General features: G+C 32.9%; 1 non-coding gene across 1 annotated transcript; it reads left to right on the top strand.

The window, feature by feature from the left end:
• The first annotated feature begins 5,201 nt into the window (after positions 1-5,201).
• LOC132638849 (U2 spliceosomal RNA) lies at positions 5,202-5,401 on the top strand. The gene has a single exon (XR_009581921.1). It is a non-coding gene; the product is annotated as a U2 spliceosomal RNA (small nuclear RNA).
• The last annotated feature ends 14,126 nt before the right edge of the window (positions 5,402-19,527 follow it).

The following is a 19,527-nucleotide window of genomic DNA, read 5'->3' on the forward strand; positions in this document are numbered from 1 at the left end:
AGGTAGGGCGGCTGTTTCCGAAAAACCCTCGGCTCAAGAGAGGAGAAAAAGAGAGGAAAAGATTAATTATATTTTTTTATCACAACCTATAGTTAAATTTCTTGATGATCTCTATTACTATTATTATTGTTATTATTATTACTACTACCTTTTCGTTTTACTAGAAAAAAAAATCACTCATGCATTTATTCTCCTTCTGGCTTAATTGCAGTGTTAATCATATTCGTATTCTCTATAAATATTTATTTAAACATATTTTTTGTATTAGCGTCACACTTATAGTTGTTGTTATGTTTCTATGATTACTTTACTATTACAAGTGATAAAACTATTTACCAAAATATTTTGTCCCTCTACTTTAATTATCATTATGAAAATCGAGAAAATCTATTTGAAATTACTATATTCCCCAAATAAACCAAATAAAAATTTTCACCCATTTTCTAAAGTTTCTACCCAGTCCATAATCCCTTTCCAACTAAAAATCCCCAAAGGCATCAGGTTACCCCCAAAACAAAATATCAATAACTCATTGTTATTTACTCAAAATTCCTAAGACCCCGTCATCTCTAAATTTCCTTAAAATCAAACATTCCCCGATTCTCGTCGAAATTCCACGGCTACAAAATCCCTTTCTTTGTGCCGTTTATATTCCTTCATTTATTCTAGTTTGATTTTCTCTTCTCTTCTCTTTTCAATTCCACTTTCTTTCCTTAATTCATTCACCTTAATTTCTTACTAGTAATCATAAAAATCATAGCTTAATATCCGCCTTAATTGCGAAATCGAAACTTTCCTCTTTTCATCTAATATGCCAAGAACAAAATGACAGAAGTTTGGACCAGAATCTATTTGAAAAATACGTCCAAGTTCAAGATTAATAATAATAATAATAATAATAATAGTAGTAGTAGTAGTAGTAGTAGTAGTAATAAAAGTAATAATAGTAATAGAGATCATCAAGAAATTTGACTACAAGTTGTGATAAAAAAATATAATTAATAATCTAATAAAATAGAATCTTAACGATGTAAATTGGACGAAAGGATGGAAAAATTGGGTGTCGACATGGGGCTGTTAGAAATAAGGGTATATTAGACTCCATAGGTGGATGGCAGGGGTATTTGGGGGCTCAGAGGTGGATGACAGGGGTATTTGGGGACTCAAAGGTGGATGGAGGGTATTTTTGCACTAATTCCAATAGTTCGAGGGTATTTTAGGCCCTTCTCCGTTCAAATAACTATTAAAATCACCCAATACAAACCTATAAAAATTGGATCCTCTAGAGTTCGCATGAGCACAACCATTTGCGAAAAGAAAGCACCATATAAGAGGGATGAGATGTGTTCATAGTAGTACCTTCTCAAATGAGAGACATTTTTATATTATACTAGTGAAGTTGTCCGCGCTTCGCGCGATCGAAAAGGATAATAATAGTTTTAATAAAGGATCTATCTTGTAATTTTTATTAATATAAAATATGTAACAAAATGTTTTTATATATGCATATAAAATTAATTCGTAAATTTAATAAATCACTAATATATTATTTTCAATCACACATATGGTGCGATTTTCGTTCATCAAGGATCATATAAGTGTGTAAACGGTTCAATTTTTCAGATAGGCTAATCAGCAGCAAGCATGAAACATGATTCTACTATTTTCTTTATCCTTTTTTTTCCTCTTTCCATTCTCCCTCTTTAATATATTCAGGAAAATAGAAAGAGAGGAGTTTGGTCTAACAACTATTATCATTAGTAGTTAACAAAATAATTGTTAATATTCAATCAATATTGACATTAAATATGCATATGTATACAAGAAGTGATACATAAATGTATTGTTACATATAGTGATATGTTTTTTTCCTTCTTCATTTTACTTTGATTTATTTATTTTAATTCCTCTAAGGTACTAAAGTTTGTAGTTATTCACCTTCTGGAATCAAATGGCTATGTTCTTACAAATATCTTATAATCTCTCTTATAACTTTTTCTTGAAACAACCCTTATTTACTCTTCCAATTTTTATACTAAACTTTAAAAAATGTGTTTCTTTCTGTAAATACCTTCTAGTATGCATTCCATCACTTTCTTTAAGTTGAAAGCAGAATTCTCTTAGGAGACATACAATCCCACTCTCTCTCTCTCTCTCATTATTCTCTAGCCAAAGTCAAAACAACCTTCATTTTGTATGTGAATTTTTTTCAAAATCCTCTAAATTAAATTTTATTTTCTTTTCTATCCAAAAATGTTTGTATAAAAGTTGATTTGTATGGTGATAACATGTACTTTCATGATACATTACACGGTATCAATAGTTTTTACAACTAATCGACTGAAAAAAATTCTCACGTGAATTCATTGCATACCAAATACTACCATGTGTTATTTACTCACATAAAAAATATTAACATTGTGTGATTCATGAAATGAATTATAAAAAACTCTAAAAGAATTACATGCTTATTATTTGATTGACTTCTAATGTGTTAGACATGTATCATATTTCACTCTGGCTTTAACAATCGATAGCTATGAAAAATATGTTGTTGACATGGTTTCCAGCACTGCTAAGATTTCTAGGATATCGGTTCTAACAAAACTCGTGTGTTACACCATTAAAAATTACTGAAAAGAAAAGAGGGATAAAAATTAATATAGTCAAATTAATTAGAAGCTGACAAAAATGATATACATAAATGTAGAAACACACTTATTCATTCTGTTACAGAAAGAGAACGTGAGAATCCGTCGTAGGACAATAATAAAAGAGCAAGTTCCTCAAGGCTTTTTTATTTTCTTATGTTTTACATTGTATCTTCATCCATTTAATCACACGGAAGTCCTTTGATATGATGAGATCAGTTTTAGACTATTTCATGAAATAACTGATTAATAACTTTCAACAAATAAGAATTGAAATATTATAAAAATAAAAATGTATTGTTCTGATAAACTAAATGAGAAGAAGAAAAAAGAAAACTTTAGAAATAAAAGATTAAACAACTAAATAAATAAATAAATAAAATTAATCTATTTATTTATGCTGATCACACACAAACAAAACCACACACATAAAATGAGAGGAGGAAATAACAAAAATATAAATAGGAATATTGTGAGACAAAAAGATGGTGAGAGGCAGCTAAAATTATAATACCTCAACAAACTTGCTTTCACTACCAGAAAACTCATACCTATGGAGATCAAAATAGAAAATTCCACTTCCAGATCCTAAAGCATAATGAAACCAAAAAGAAGAGAACAACATCATTTGAAAAATATAATTATCAATCAAAATAACACATGAATAAATTACCAAAAAAAACATACACGGTAAGTAAAATTACACTCATGCACCAAATCAGAAAAATAGAAGAGAATAAATAATTAAAAAAATAATTATCAGGCAAAAATAACACATCAATGAATTACCAAAAACTTAAAAATAAGGTAATAAGAATTACATCTAAAGTGATAAGTCAAGAAAGTCATTTAAGGGAATAGAAGCACAACAATAATAAAGTTGGTTGTTTCAGAAGAGAACTGGAACCTAAAGATCAAAAATCAAAAAATGCGTCAGAAGAATAATGTTGTAATTGCTTTGTGATGGAATATAATTCTATGAATTTGTAGTCAAGGATCCGTATCTTACCCAACTCAAAATATTATTAACAGATGAAACTATGCTTCCAAACTGTTAAAAGGAATGACAAAGTACCGGATGGTAGAGCGAAGAACAAAAATGATTGTTTGTCTTTTGGTGCCATATTATCACATTAGCAATAGTAATTCAGTCTTCTCAAGTAGTTGGCCAGCAACTTTAGCATCACAATTCCATCGTCCATGGATATTTTTGTTTTTTATAGATAGATTAAACCATAAAAATTTAGGTAAAAGAAAGTGGAGGAGACATGTTATTTAATTAGAGAATGCAAATAGATGGAGGTTTTTTACAACTCATGAAATGATAATGATGGTCTTAAAGGTTACTAAAGAGAGTGAAATGCATTAAACAGTATTCAATATTGAGTATTGCAAAAAGTGAGTTACGTATATTGAGAATTATTTTAACAATTGAGTTTTGATTTTTTTTTTTTTTAGTAGCATATAGGTGTAGAAAAATAGGACAAAAGTCAAAAAATTGAGAAAAAAGATAAATGCCAATGGAGGTCATAGAGAGGTGCCACATAGGATTGTCTATGCCTAGCTTTATATTATATATAGATTTGTCTAGGTATTCTGAAGAGTTTTTGCTTTAATTTTTCACCTTTAATCTTACAAAATGATTAAGACATTTAAGGTGGGATCCTAATTACACCACGCAAGGTTACTAACTTCTGCAATGACTAACATCTATATGTTATCTTTGCAATTGTATGTTGGCATGTGAAGAGTCTTTGTTGTAAATGTTCTTTCAATATTAAGTCATTTATTCATAATAAATTAAATTAAGTAATTTACTTTTACAATGAAGTAAGTAATTTAAATAGGAAGAAAGGTCAAAAAAGGAGAATAAAGATAAATATGATTCTTGGTCATAGAGAGATGTCACATCACCTTGTGTATGTCTAGCTTTATATTATATATAGATTAAGAAAGATGCTTTACGAAGTATCTGACAGAACTTACTCTTTAGAAAAAAGATTGCATTGTCGCAAAGGAATAGGAATTATAAATTATACTTCTTTATTAAGTATTCTGTAGAATTCATTACCATTTTCAACGACTAAGTTGTTTTCCAAGTAAGCCTCGAGGAGTAGAGCTATAATTTGACCTTATAATGTTTTTAAAAAAATGCTATAAGTGGCCTGTTGAAGAAAGTAAGTTTATTTGGTATTGCTAGTTTATTCTTCTCACATTACTCTTTAGAAAAAAGATTGCATTGTCGCAAAGGAATAGGAATTATAAATTATACTTCTTTATTAAGTATTCTGTAGAATTCATTACCATTTTCAACGACTAAGTTGTTTTCCAAGTAAGCCTCGAGGAGTAGAGCTATAATTTGACCTTATAATGTTTTTAAAAAAATGCTATAAGTGGCCTGTTGAAGAAAGTAAGTTTATTTGGTATTGCTAGTTTATTCTCACATCGTAGTTTATTTGGTATTGCTAGTTTATTCTCACATCGAAAATTAAAATGAAGACAGGCAGAAAGCATCATGTATAATTTGAGCGAGTCGAGCAGAAGAAAAGCATACCTTTCTCGGCCTTTTGGCTAAGATCAAGTGTAGTATCTGTTCTTATCAGTTTAATTAATATATGATATGTGTGTCATTGACTCACACGATATTAACTCAATTTTTTAAGGCGGAAGGCTCACGACGGTAGCTTGCTATCGGGCCCTTCAAGTGTCGCCTTGGTGTTACACTACTGCCTAGGCTTGGCGCACCAATGTTTTCTGTAAAGTATCTTAACAAAACTTGTACTGATGTTTACCGTGATGAAGCTATCCTTACTAAGTTGTACTGTAATATTAGTAGGAGCTCAAGGATCCACAATAAAGATAATTGCGAGCTTTCACTTTTAAGAATTGTTATGATAAAAATTTGGATCAACACATTATTCTATGTCAAAATCTCCATATATTTGTCTATGGCCGTTCTGAGTCTTCGGACATGGAAATGTACAAACGGGGAGTAATAAGAAATGACTTGTTTATAACATGAATTTATCTCCGCGTAAAGGGAGTAGTACATTCTTACCCCTTATATTAGGACTCATAGTCCGTGAAACTGTAGGACGCATAGTCCGTGTATTTGTATTGTACCAGGTTACCTATTTCCCTTCCCAATATCCCCTCTGTACACATTATATATGAATAAATATGCACAGCGGCAGTTACCGCCTTATACCAATCAAAAGTTCAGGGCAATCCAAAACCTATACAATCATTGTCTTTCTTTTCAGTCCCATTACTTCTTCCCTGATAATATGACTTCCCAGCCGCTTGTTCCCCTTTCTTCAGATGTCTCGCTTAATTTTTCTACCGCAGATATTACATCTACACAATCTACATCTGTTATTTCGTCGGGATCGTGTGCTTCATCTTTTTCAATCCCTCCTTTGCCTACTTTACCTCAATCCTTTCCTCTTCACAGTGTTGGGCCAAGCATTCTGCCAGGTTTTTCTATAGGCCAGATTGGCCTAACTTCGCTCGCACCTTACGCGGGAATAATAGAACCAAGAATTCCATCCCCCTTCCATTCCGCTGCGGCATTGGCTGCACCTGATATCACTAATTTGGTGACTATCAAGCTTAATTCAGTTGAAGATTATCTTACTTGGCGTACTCAATTCACCTCTTTGTTGATCTCTTGTACTTCTTGGCTTTGTGGATGGCTCTACACCTCAACCAACTCAATTTTTATGTAATGTCCCGGTAACCAGCAAGTTAACCCACTCTATCGTTCATGGGTTTGATTTGATCAAAGTGTACGGTCTTGGCTGTTTGCGACATTCTCTCGTGAGGTCCTCGTTGATGTTCACTTATTACCTACATCGTGTGATTTTTGGCTATCCTTACACATACGGTTTATGGATGCTAACCGGGCTGTTGGATATTTAGGTTGGGCTTGCGGGTCGCCCATGTGGACTAACCCGACCCGGTTAGAAGAGATAAAGTTGAGAAGTTACATGAAGTTATTTTTAAGAAAACTTCCACAATGTGACATGACATATTGACGGAGGGATCAGTTTTCCTTCACCAATTTTTTCTTTTCCCCTTGAATACCTCTTGCCTCTTCTTCAACAGAGAAAAATATATTTTTCTCTGTTTATTATCTCCCAACAAACACACAAAGCAGAACGGAGACATCTAGTTCGTGGCATATTAACTTTGTTTCCTAGTGATTCAAAGTTTGACTTGGGGCAATTCTTTTGGTGGCAAGTTCAATGATTCTTCCGCTGCGTTCAGGTACACAATTCGTTGTTCTTGCCCCGTGATTTAATCTAACATTGGCATCAGAGCCAGCATATTTGATTCCTAAATTGCGTCTTCTCTGTCGAAGTTTTTTGTTTTGTTTTCGAGACTGCTACTGCAATTTATTTGGCGACAGTTGCATTAGAAAAAAAGAACGAAATAGTTGTTATCACAACTCTTAGGTTTGAACATGTGATCCCAAAAGAAAATGCTCTGTACGGAGAAGGGATTTATGACCCAAACTAATCAATTATTGTTTCTTCTCTATTTTTAAATGGAGTCTTGAAGATAGTATACTTACTATGGGGCTCAATAACAAAGTAGAACTCAAGTGATTCTATGTTTTCTTCAATAACAGGGATTTTTTTTTGTCTTGGACCAAATATTGTAGGATTTAAAAAATATATGTTTGCTCCAAAAGATATTTGTGATATTTTTTTTTCCCATCTTATGTAAGAATTGGTTCTGCATTTTTTATTTTGGTCAATCTCTTTTTCTTATCTAAGTGATCATAGCAGATGAGACATATATATAAAAAGGTTTTCTGGTAACTTTTTTCTCAAAAGATCACAAAATTTTCAAGGAGGTTGATGTCGCAGAACCACACTTAGTTTGAGAAAGTATCTTTATTGATATACCGAAAGAATCTCATATGTTTTACAATGAGATTACTATGATATTACAAATAAATTCTATTGTAAAGAGGGCTTCAAAGGCCATGTATTGAAGGACTGAACGCTAGAACAACTAATATCGTGAAATTATGATTTTAGAGATTTAATCAACTCACTATTTCGTAAGTGAAGAAACTAAGTCAAGTCTTTATCATCCTTAATTTCTCTTCTACGATATTGTGATAATGTTGTCTCATTGAATGGTTATAACCATTCTAATTGTTTCCTTGTTCCCATTTATGAAATCGCTGGATGGGAATGAGCTCGAAGTTCTCCAAGTGGGAGTGTGACTGAGAGCCGAGTTAGGGACAACTGTTGACACCCAATTTTGTCCTTCCTTATTCCAATTTATCTCCTTGGGCTTTTAAATTTATTAACGAGTTAAATACTTTGTTTTCACTACTATTTTTTATTACTATTAACATCGTTATTTTCATTACTTTATCACAAATTTTAAATGGTTCGTCATCGTTTCATTTTAGGATTTTGTACTCGTTAAATTAATTATACTTTATTAAGTCCTTTATTTTCTACGTATTAATCACTAATTATCATCATATATGTACAAGTTAGTCACTTAGGAGTGTGTAGAGGTTAATTAATTAAGAAGCCCAAAGAGAATTGAGTTGAAGGAAAAAGGGCCAGCAATTCCTGCCAAATAAATGGCCCATTCGGTATTTCACAAATCAGCCCATTATCCGCAACTCACTATTCAATTACCCGTTAGCCCACTACCCCCTTTTTTTTTTACCCGACCAGCCCATACCCACCTTACCCGACCCGACCCTGTACGTAAATCCTTTCAATCAGACGCCTCTCTTCTCTCTCTACCCTACTCTCTTCTCCTTTCCACTTTCAGATGGCTGCCACGCCCTCCTTCAACAATCACGGACTGTGACACCCCCCCCCTCCCCCATTTTCGTGCAATACGCACAGCTCTGCTCTCTTTCTCGTCGTCTTCCTCTATTTCTAGCAAAAATACAGCTCCCTTTAGCCATGGCAGATATTGGCCACCCCTTTTTCGTGCTAGTAGCTACGGTCAACACAAGAGGCCAAGCTGTTGTTTTGAAATCTGATTTTATACAGAGAAAAACCAAAAAAAGCATTTCAACCCGTGACACCCTACATTCAAACGACTATCTCACTTTCAAAATCCCGCCCAAATCGAAACCCTAGATTGGGATTTTATACCTATAAATATTCACTTCAAGAGCAGTTCTTTGGCAGCGACTGGAACCCTTCAAAAACATTTTACACTTTTTTTTAACCACTATATTTGGGGACCATATTTTTACCACATTCAATACTTTTATTTTCGACTACTACTTTAATCTTGGGTTTGCCCAAATTCCGTTCGGTTTCGGGTTTAGTCATTATTTGCGTTTCGAGATTATTCGGAAAAAAATCAAACCAAACTTCTTTTAAAAGAGTATTCTGTACCATCGGGATTTCGATTCGAAAGATTTTTCGAGTTTTGAGTTCGTCGTGTTCGAAACGTAGATTCGGGACCTTGAAGTACCCCACTTCACTGCACCACGAACAGGTACAATCTGATGCTATTTGGGTTTATCGTCTTGTGAAATTCTGTTAGTTGAAATCCTGTTCTTATTGGATATTTGTTGGTTCATTAGTTATTAGGTATGACTTATCATGAATCTTGCTTAGTTGTGGGTCTGTTAGGTTAACCTAGATTAATCAACACATTTCATTTTCTGATTATGCTATTTTGATTGCTGTTTGGCTAAGTGTAAGCTAATTTGGTCTGAATCTCGTTTGCGATACACTTGATGATTCATAAATATGATTAAAGGATGTTATGTTTGATTATGTCTGTGCTTATAAGTGTGATAACATGAACAATGGGACTGTCAATTTGTTTTACAAATCAGTAGGTGTTTACTTGTGGATTTTGGGATAAATTCAGGTCTGTTGATAAATAACTTAAAAGCAAAACTTGTTTGAATATAGATGAGAAGATCATGTCCTACTCTTGTTTTGAATTAACTTGAAGAGATTAAAGTGCTTAGTTGTTTTCTTCAATTGAATCCTACAGTGATTACTTTTAATTATGGAAATCTGATCAGCTGATATGTGTAATTTTACCATATGGATATTTGCCTTGGTGGATATTATTTAATCAATGCACATTTGATCTGTTATTTGCAATTTGGTTCTGCACTGATAGGAAGAAACAAATTATTAGATAAAAAATAGAATTTCTAGCAGCCATTTCATCCATGGATTTTTGTTGGCCTTGTTTGCATTTTCTATATCGTGTTGTCTAAGCTGAAAAGGGGTATGTCGAAATCCTTTTTTTTTTTTTTTTTTTTTTTTTTTTTTTTTTTCAGTTAGCTGCTGCTCGTAGGCTTTTAAAAAATAGTAGTAAATAACTCTAAATCCTAAATCTCTTTAAGTTTCGGTCTAGACAGTCACTGGTTTGCCTTTGTTTGTCCTTAGTAACTGCATACCTCTCCCTTTTTGCCTTGCTTATAGCTGCTGTTACTGCTTGTCTTTGCCCCTTCAAAGGAGTATGTGTTGATTTGGTATAGCTTATTATCTGCCCGGGTATTGGTTCTGTTTTGGTCCCATTTAAATCAAGTTTGCAGCTCTTGAGTGATTGTCCTCAAATGAAATAGTCGCTAATAAATTTGCTCCCTAACTTCACAGAAAAAGCTTCTCTTTGAATCTATAACAAATATGGTTTACTAGATGTTTTTCCCTTTATGAGTTGATAAAGTTCTAGATCGGTTCTCTCTTGTTTGGTCTCAAACTTGAACATTGTTTGGAAATTGATAGTTGTATTAGCATGCGTAGTGATTAAAAAATGAATTTGAAACAATTAGGAAGCTGTTACTTTTTGTGAATCTGTCACCTGGCCTCTATATAGAAGTATAGTATGATAATTGACCTTGAAGTTTTGCTGGTTTATGTTTTTTTTAGTATTCTATGTCAAATTATAAGATGATATACTCAGATATACCTGAAGTATACAACCTTGTGGTGCCCTCGGGTACATTGGGACCTGTATATTTAAGGTATACTAGTTCTAGGATGCCTTTCATATTGCTTCTATGTTCCATATGAACGTGTACATATAGAATATACTAGGTATACATGGTATGTATATGAGTTATTAATCTGTCCTCCTTTTGAATTTACATTGTGCATGTTTGGTTTTATTTACTGGTTATATATATTAATCATTTTCTTTCGTTTTTATGCATGACCTTCGCGTACGAGTCCGAGAGACTCGTCTTCTTCCGCATTCGATGTTGGGCTAAAAGCCCAACATAATATTCTCGGGTCATCTTCCCTCAGCTCTGTCCGCAGCACAAATCGAAAACAAAAATCTGGGCCAAAGCCCAATAAACAGGGACAGCCCGCAGCAGCAATATAAAGAAATTTACTGGGCCTAAGCCCAGTAACGTGAACAGTTCGCAGCAGTTGGGCCTTAATAAATGGGCCAGATCCGTTTAACCTTTTCCTCTCTTCCTTATTTCATTTATTGTGTATTTTTATTTGCTTTGTATGACTAACATCTTATCTCATTTTATTTTCTTAACTTAGATGAATTTCTAGTAAATTAATGGGTTTAGCTTTAGCATAATGGGTAGTTTAATCTAAAAGAGAAAATCATAATTAGCCCCCATAGATTTCATTCTCCTTCTATGTTATAGTTATTTATGGCATCTATAATGTTTTAAAATAATTGATTTTTAAATAGTAGGGCTACATATTTTGGCTAAAGTAATCATAATTTATGCTTACTATCTTAGAAATTTAAAACGTCACAAATTTTACACTAACGTTAGCTTATTCTAAGAAATAAAAGGCAAATTAGTTTAGCGGATAACTCTTCCACTTTAGCTCCCTTTCCAACACGTGAAATACATATTTGTTTAAAACAACCTTCGCATAGTTTACGTTGAACTAATAGTCTTTCTATAAAGCCTTTAAAATTTTATTAAATAACTCTTTTAATTTGTTAGTTGGCATAACTCATTTTCTCCAAATACATATAAACGTTACATATCCTGTTTCTTTTAGTTTATTTATAACTAAACTCTTTTATGCAACTATTATTTTTCTACAAGTTTCATTTTAAATAGCACTCTATTTCTACCTATAACTTTAGCAATACTTACAAGATATTTTCTTAAATATTTAAATATTACATCTACATTTTTAGCCTTAATTAATTAATATAAGTCCGGTCGGATTAAATATTATTAATGGAATTTAGAGGATGCCTAATACCTTCCCTCTAGATTAGTTGAACCCGTACCTAGAATCATTTGGTTTGGTAGACTTAAAATGGAGAACTTTAAAAATAACTTTAGTTAACTTTAGATGCCCTAATTCACTGTAAAATAATTAGGTGGTGACTCTTAACTTTAAATAACCTCGGAATTACCGGGATGTTATAAACTATTTTGACTTAGGTTAAAATAGGGTATAACAACAACATAGAAGAGTACATCGACACATGACCATTACCAGTACTGATGATTATGATATGACGATCGTCAGGTCTAATGTTTCGACAACGATACGAAGGGCCTTTTTGGGATGAGAGAGGTCATCATAGGAAAGGGAGGAGATAATATGAAGAATTTATCAAGTGGAAATGGATCTTTCTGCTACTATACTATATCATCTTTGCCTATTTGTGGCGAAACTAGCAGAATTGATAACTTATTATTTATGGGTTGAATAAAAAGGTCATTTTGTCCGGATTATCTCCTAGAGTATTGTAGGCAAACGATTGGATAATATTTATCATGAGTATGGTTCAAATCAGCCTCATTTGGTGTATAATCTGGCGCTTGAAGCCAAGTGGGAGGAGAAAAATGATAGAAGCAAAATTAAGAGATTTGGCTTTTAAAGACATGTCCAAGGCCTCGTATTTATCAATCTTCTCCTATAGACAAGCTAGTTAAGACTTTGGCTGAAAGAATTGTAATTTTTTTTTTTTTATGAATATGAGTTGTTTGTCATATGTATAACAAAATATTGTAAGAGGATACGGCTTAGAGAATCTGTGTGATTCTAGTCAAGAAATTAATTTGATACATACTAAGAAATTATTTTCATTTTTGATTAATCATTTGGATAGTAGATGATGATTGGAAATTAAATGACCTTCGATTCTACGCTAAATGTGAAGTCATTATGGGAATTTATTTGCTTGAGTGTGTATATGACATGCATAATTGATGAGTCTTACTTGCATGATATTCTCTCATAACAGATTACGGCTTAAAAATGTATAATTCCTGATCTAAATAAGGGTGATAAGTCGAACGGTGAAAATGATGATACATGAAGCCGAAAGATATGGTTTGTACTAAAAAAGCAAGATGCCATAAAGAGTATAAACTTTGTGATGTGTTCACCCAAAGGAGGGTAACACTGCCTAGCATCAGAGAGATCTTGACACTTACAATGAGTAGAAGAAGAAGAAAAACTTCATTACCTGTGGAATTATTATAAGTTCAGTTGTTAATGATCTCATCTATGATGTGAATAATATTTTACTGCTCTTGCCATATAGGCACACTTATGATATATATATATATTTCTACCCTTTAGAAGAGCCAGTTTAAGAGGCACTTTTTCGTCGTTCGTCTGTGAGCCCCGACGAACACATGCTTCAATTTTTGGACTATATGCTACATTTAACATACCAATAAATTCCTCATTACTTTTCATTCCCTTCTCTTTTAATTAAAATAAATTCCCTTGGTGTCCCACCCTAAAAGCTAAGACCTATTCGTAGCTTTCTGTATAATTCTAGAATCACCTCAACTTTACCTTTTCTCATCTTCCATTCCATCGCCATGTCTATAGAATTCTCTTAGATTTTACTGGTAGTGGATGCTCATTAACAACTAATGATATTAACAACAACTAAAAAAAAAAAATTGTGGGCCCATATATGTTAAACAACAACTAATATTAAAAAAAAAAATGCGGGCCCCATATTAAACACCAACCAAAGAAAAAAAGTGGAACCCACCACATCCAAACTCACGGGAAAAAAAAAGTGAACCCCATATTAACAAAATTAAGCAATACTAAAAAAAGTGAATCCCATATTAAAAAAACAAATAATGTTAAAAAAAATACTTAGAAAATCAAACAATTAAATCAATAATGATGGACTCATTGCCATATGCGTATCAACTATTAGTGAGAGCAAATGAAGTTATTGTACAACAACATACTTAAAATACTTATATATTAAAATAAGATAGAATTTAATTACTTTGTCATTTTTTCCTTACTCTAATAAATGTGAAAAGAGATTAATGTCATAAAAGAAAAAATAATATTAAATGGAGATCAAATAATTAATAAGGTAAATTAGTGAAATTATAATTCTAATTCTAATTGACGTTTCCTTAAAAAACCGCGTAAAAAATAACATGACAAGTAAAATGAGTTAAACAAAAAATATTTACTAAAAATTAAAAAATAGAAGTTCTTGATGGCCCCATATTAAACACCAAAAAAAAAAAAAACAAGAGAAGAAAAAAAAGTGAAACCCACCACATCCAAACTCACGGGAAAAAAAAGACCCCATATTAACAAAATCAAGCAATATTAAAAAAAAAAAAAGTGAATCCCATATTAAAAAAACAAACAATGTTAAAAAAAAAAGTACTTAGAAAATCAAACAATTAAATCAATAATGATTGATTCATTGCCACATGCGTATCAACCCATTAGCGAGAGCAAATGAAATTATTGTACCCCAACATACTTAAAATACTTATATATTAAAATAAGATAGAATTTAATTGCTTTTTCATTTTTTCCTTACTCTAATAAATGTGAAAAGAGATTAATGTCATAAAAGAAAAAATAATATTAAATGGAGATCAAATAATTAATAAGGTAAATTAGTGAAATTATAATTCTAATTGACGTTTCCTTAAAAAACCGTGTAAAAAACAACATGACAAGTAAAATGAGTTAAACAAAAAATATTTACTAAAAATTAAAAAATAGAAGTTCTTCATTTAAATAGAAAATCAAATTTCTACTTTGTTTCATTTTAAACATGTAAAATTAATATAATAATTTGAATTAGAATTATCCAAATCAAAATTTGATAAAAAAGTTATATGTATTACTTTACTATTACTACTATATAGAAGAGCCGATTTATAGAGGCAAGATCGTCGTCTGTGTTCGGTCCTACTTTTTTATTTAAGGGCAAAAAAATGACGTTTTATATTTTATATTACCAACTCTTCTAAAAAGTAGATAGAAATACTTTATTATATTTCTATTTTCTACTATATAGAAGCATCGGTTTACCCATGCTTCGTCGACAGTCACTCTTAAAAAAAAAAAAAAGGTGGACCCCACCCTCTCCAAACTCATGAAAAAAAAAGTGCACCCCACCCTCTCCAAACTAATGAAAAAAAAAGTGGACCCCATATTAAAAAAAAAGGCAATGTCAAAAAAAAAAAAAAAACGTGCACCCCATATATTAAAAAATCAAACAATATTCATGTAATTCCCAAAGTATCCCCATCAAGTCAATAATAGTGGATTCATTGCCACATGCATATTAACCCATTAGTGAAAGCAAATGAAATTATTGCACAGCAAAAAATAAGGACTCCATACTATTACTTTTCTTCAAAATATTTAATTGCTGTATCTGCTATTCCGCCATGTCATTTATTTGTTATGTTTACTAAAATAAATATACTTAAAATATATATATTTAAAAAATAAGATACAATTTAATTACTTTTTTATTTTTATTCCTACTCTAATAAATGTGAAAAGAGATTAATATCAAATGAAGATCAAATAATGAATAAGGTAAATTAGTCGAATTATAATTCTAATTCACGTTTCCTTAAAAAACCATGCAAAAGACAACATGACAAGTAAAATGAGTTAAACCGAGAATATTTACCAAAAATTAAAAAATAGCATTTCTTCGTTTAAATAGAAAATTAATTTCTACTTTGTTTCGTTTTAGACATGTAAAATTAATTTAATAATTTGAATTAGAATTATCCAAATCAAAATTTGATAAAAAATAATAATTATTTTACACTTTTAAATTAGTTGAATTAAAATTGAAAGTATCAACTGATGCTTAAATATTGCTCAAAGAGAGGAAAATAGTTTTCTTTTAAACAAGTCTTCTCTTTTAAAAAGTATTAATAAATTTTCGTAGCAAACACGAATAAAATAAAGTTTTAGATACGAAGCACAAACTACAATGTTATATTAATCGTATTTTGAACATAGTATATATATATATATATATTATCACTATCTAAGCACAACTACATAGACATAGATACACTATAATCCGAAGTGTTGGGCCCGTGCGCAGCACGGGCATGGGCCATCTAGTATATATATATATGGCAGTACAATTTTGACTCGCCTCAGACAGTTGACAATAAAGTTTGGCACGTAGAAGAAGTGAATTTCTCATCCTGTCAAGCAACATCAAAAGGGTGATGTCTGAAATGATTGCTCAACTTAAAAGTGTTGTTCATGTTCTATTGGATGAGCAGTAAGGTCAGGCAGTGATCTGGTCTCCTTACATATTTGGGAATTTAAAGGTTAACTTGACCCGCAATGATAACATCAAAACATTTGTTGATGTTGCCTATCATATTGAGCTTGAAGATGAGCAGCTTGGTTGTCACGCCCCGAACCTGGGCCTGGACGTAACACGGCACCCGGTGCCTGACTGCATGTGACCGAGCGAACCAACTGGCTGGCTGAATCAACATGTGAAATCAAAAGCATAACTGAATGTGGAAACAACTAAACACATGCTGATATACTAAAGGTCTGACTGAAATCATTATGCGAAAATACTTAGACAATCTGAAATATCTGAACGTAACCAACATGGCTTAAACCAAAACAACTGAACAACTGCCAACAAGGCTAACATAATAAATATCTGACTGTCTGAACTGTGTCTATGAAGCCTCTAAGAATACTGAATAATAGAGCTGTCTATAAACTGAAATAATTAGATAGCTGACAACGCCCCGAAGGAATTTGGGGCTCACCAGTAGCTGATACGTGCACTCCTAAATAGCTGAGTCGTCGACCTGTATATCGTTGCCTGCATCGCGAGATGCAGGCCCCCAAGCAATAAAAAGGGACATCAACACATTTGAATTGTACTGGTATGTAAAGCAACTGAAGCAATAAAATACTGAAACTGAAACTAATAACTGTAACTGTAATAGCAAGGAAGTAGAGATATGAATACTCCCTGCTCTGTATCTGAATCATCTGTATTATCTGTGTTTATATATGTGGGGCCTCAGCCCAATAATAAATGCACGCTATGGCCTCGGCCTAGTAGTGCGTCAGTCAATGGCCTCGGCCATGTATACGTATACACAAGACTGTGCTGTGCCCTCGGGAAAAATCACATATGTATAATTATGGTTAATTAATAAGGACTGAGACCATAACAACAATGAACAATGCTGAACTGAAATTGACATGCTGGACTGAATTGAAAACACTGACTGTTTCTGAGCATACTGAATTTCTAGACTGAGACTCATGTGGTAACAATACATAAGTCTATAAAGATTACGTGCTGAGTTCATGATATTCAAATTGATAACCATGAACGAATTCTGTAACTGCAACCCTAGAAGATAACAGTTCTACAACATATCATAAAACTAGGGCTAAACTGTATTCTGAGTCAAATTACTGACAAGTATGAAGAATAAGGCGTAGGGAGAATCATGAACATTCCCTAACGTAGATAGTTAGCCTCACATACCTTAATTCCAGCCCTTGAGCGTAATACAATGTTCGTCACCCCTTTCAACTTTGATCTATATCAATACAAGCCAAAGGGATTCTATATTAGCAATAATATTCATGCTTTGGTCATCTAAGCATTTTATCGAACACTTAGTGGGCATAAAGCTCCACAATCTCCATTAATGGTGTTTCTTCACCCAATTCCCAGTCTATTACTTCTAGGTGATTCTACAATCTCAATTAGATGTAATTAACATCATTCTCCATCACCCATATCATTATAACAATCTCAAGTCAACAATTCAAAACCCTACTATAGTTCGTGTAATTCTCTTTACTAAACCCATTTACTATTCTCCCAAGAACTCATCAATTCACTATTATGAATGATTAGAGTGTAGAAACATTACCTTTTTGACGTTCAATCCTCTTGAATTCAAGTTCTAGGGTTTCCATGCCCAACAATAATGTTCCACTCACAAATCTATTGATTAGAAGGGTTTACTCAAGTTAGAAAGCGATTAGGGATTTGAATTCAACCTAGAATCATGATAACACTTACCTTGTATGGTTCTTGAGGCTTGGGACTTGTTCTTATTGACTTTAGGGTAATTTTTCGTGAATGGGGTGCTGGGGAAATAAAACCCAAACCTTAGATATAACTAAGAACGCGTAACCCGACTTTTTGACCCGAATCTGACCCGATTCGCGATGGGTCCGCGATGCGGGACCATTGCGTAATGTTCTGCAGCTCAATACTCAGACTTGCGCGATCGGCCCGCGATGCGGGGACATTGCACGCGCCCCCACGCGCCTGAAAGAGCGACGGGTGTCGGTTCTGCACAGTGTTCGGTAAAATGGACATAACTTCTTGTAAAGAGCTCTGTTTGGGCTCCATAATATACCGTTGTAAATCTATTTCAAAGGGCTACAACTTTCATATTTTAAGTTTCCTAAATTTCCCGACGGATTTGCACCAAATTTGACTGGAAGACAGACGTATCGAAAATTTGGCCGATTCTATCGAATTTTAAGTGCATTACTATTAGCCATATTGAGACGATCATATCTCCTTGCTCCGATCTCTGATTGGCTTGGTCCTTATATCGTTAGAAAGGTATTTCTACATACTACAACTTTCATTAAGGGTACATTCCCAAATTCTCAACTAATCAAGGAGTTATCACTGTCCGAAGTAGGCCTATCAACCATTTTCGCAAAACGTTCAAATTTTCAGTTTTTCCACTAAAACTCTAATGATATGAGTCTAAACTTAGTTCCAAGATAAGGGGTGTTACATTGGTGCTGTGAAACCAATACCTAGTGCTTATGTGGCAAATCAAGTGGCAAGAACATTTCAAGCTTCAAACGCAAGAAATTTAGTAAAGGGTCAAGGAGACCGGAGATGGATCCTCCATGGAAAGAAACCTAATGAATTCCAACAAGAAAAAGTGGCATTACAAAAAGAAAGATAAAATTTAAGTGCAGTACTGCCACTGCCAACGTTGGTTCTTCTTGTATTGGGTTTCTCTCCAGCAATAATGCTGTGAAAATTACTCCAAAAAAAATGTCTTCTATGGTTCTGGACACCTTTATGATGGTTTCTTGGTGTAAATTGTAATCCTTTCATTTGTGACTATTATGTGTACTAATATATTATGACATGCTATTCGAGTAATAAAAATGTTGTTATTACATGGCATTTGTTACATAGCATGCAAGATTGGGTCACATCGGGCAAGATAGAATGAATTGGTTGGCTAAGAAAGGACATTTGGGTTCTTTCTCCAATATAGACATGCCAACTGTGAACATTATCTTGTCAGAAAGATTACATACAAACCACTTGGGAAGGCTAAAAGAGCTGACTTCTTATTGCAATTAATCCATTCAGACGTCTGTAATTCAATAATGTGAAGGCTAGGCCTGTCGTGTTTCTTTGCATTATGTTTGTCGATGATTTCATGCACTCTGATTCTGTCTATTTGATTTCACATAAATCTGAAGCACTTGAATGCTTTAGAAGATATATAATGAAGTTGAGAATCAATTAGAGAACGTGAATATCAATCAAGACAATATGGTAAATATGTAATGAAAAAGGCATTACCAGGCAGTTAACTATTCCTTACACACCTCAA

Source organism: Lycium barbarum, chromosome 4 (assembly GCF_019175385.1).
Source record: "Lycium barbarum isolate Lr01 chromosome 4, ASM1917538v2, whole genome shotgun sequence".
Taxonomy (NCBI): domain Eukaryota; kingdom Viridiplantae; phylum Streptophyta; class Magnoliopsida; order Solanales; family Solanaceae; genus Lycium; species Lycium barbarum.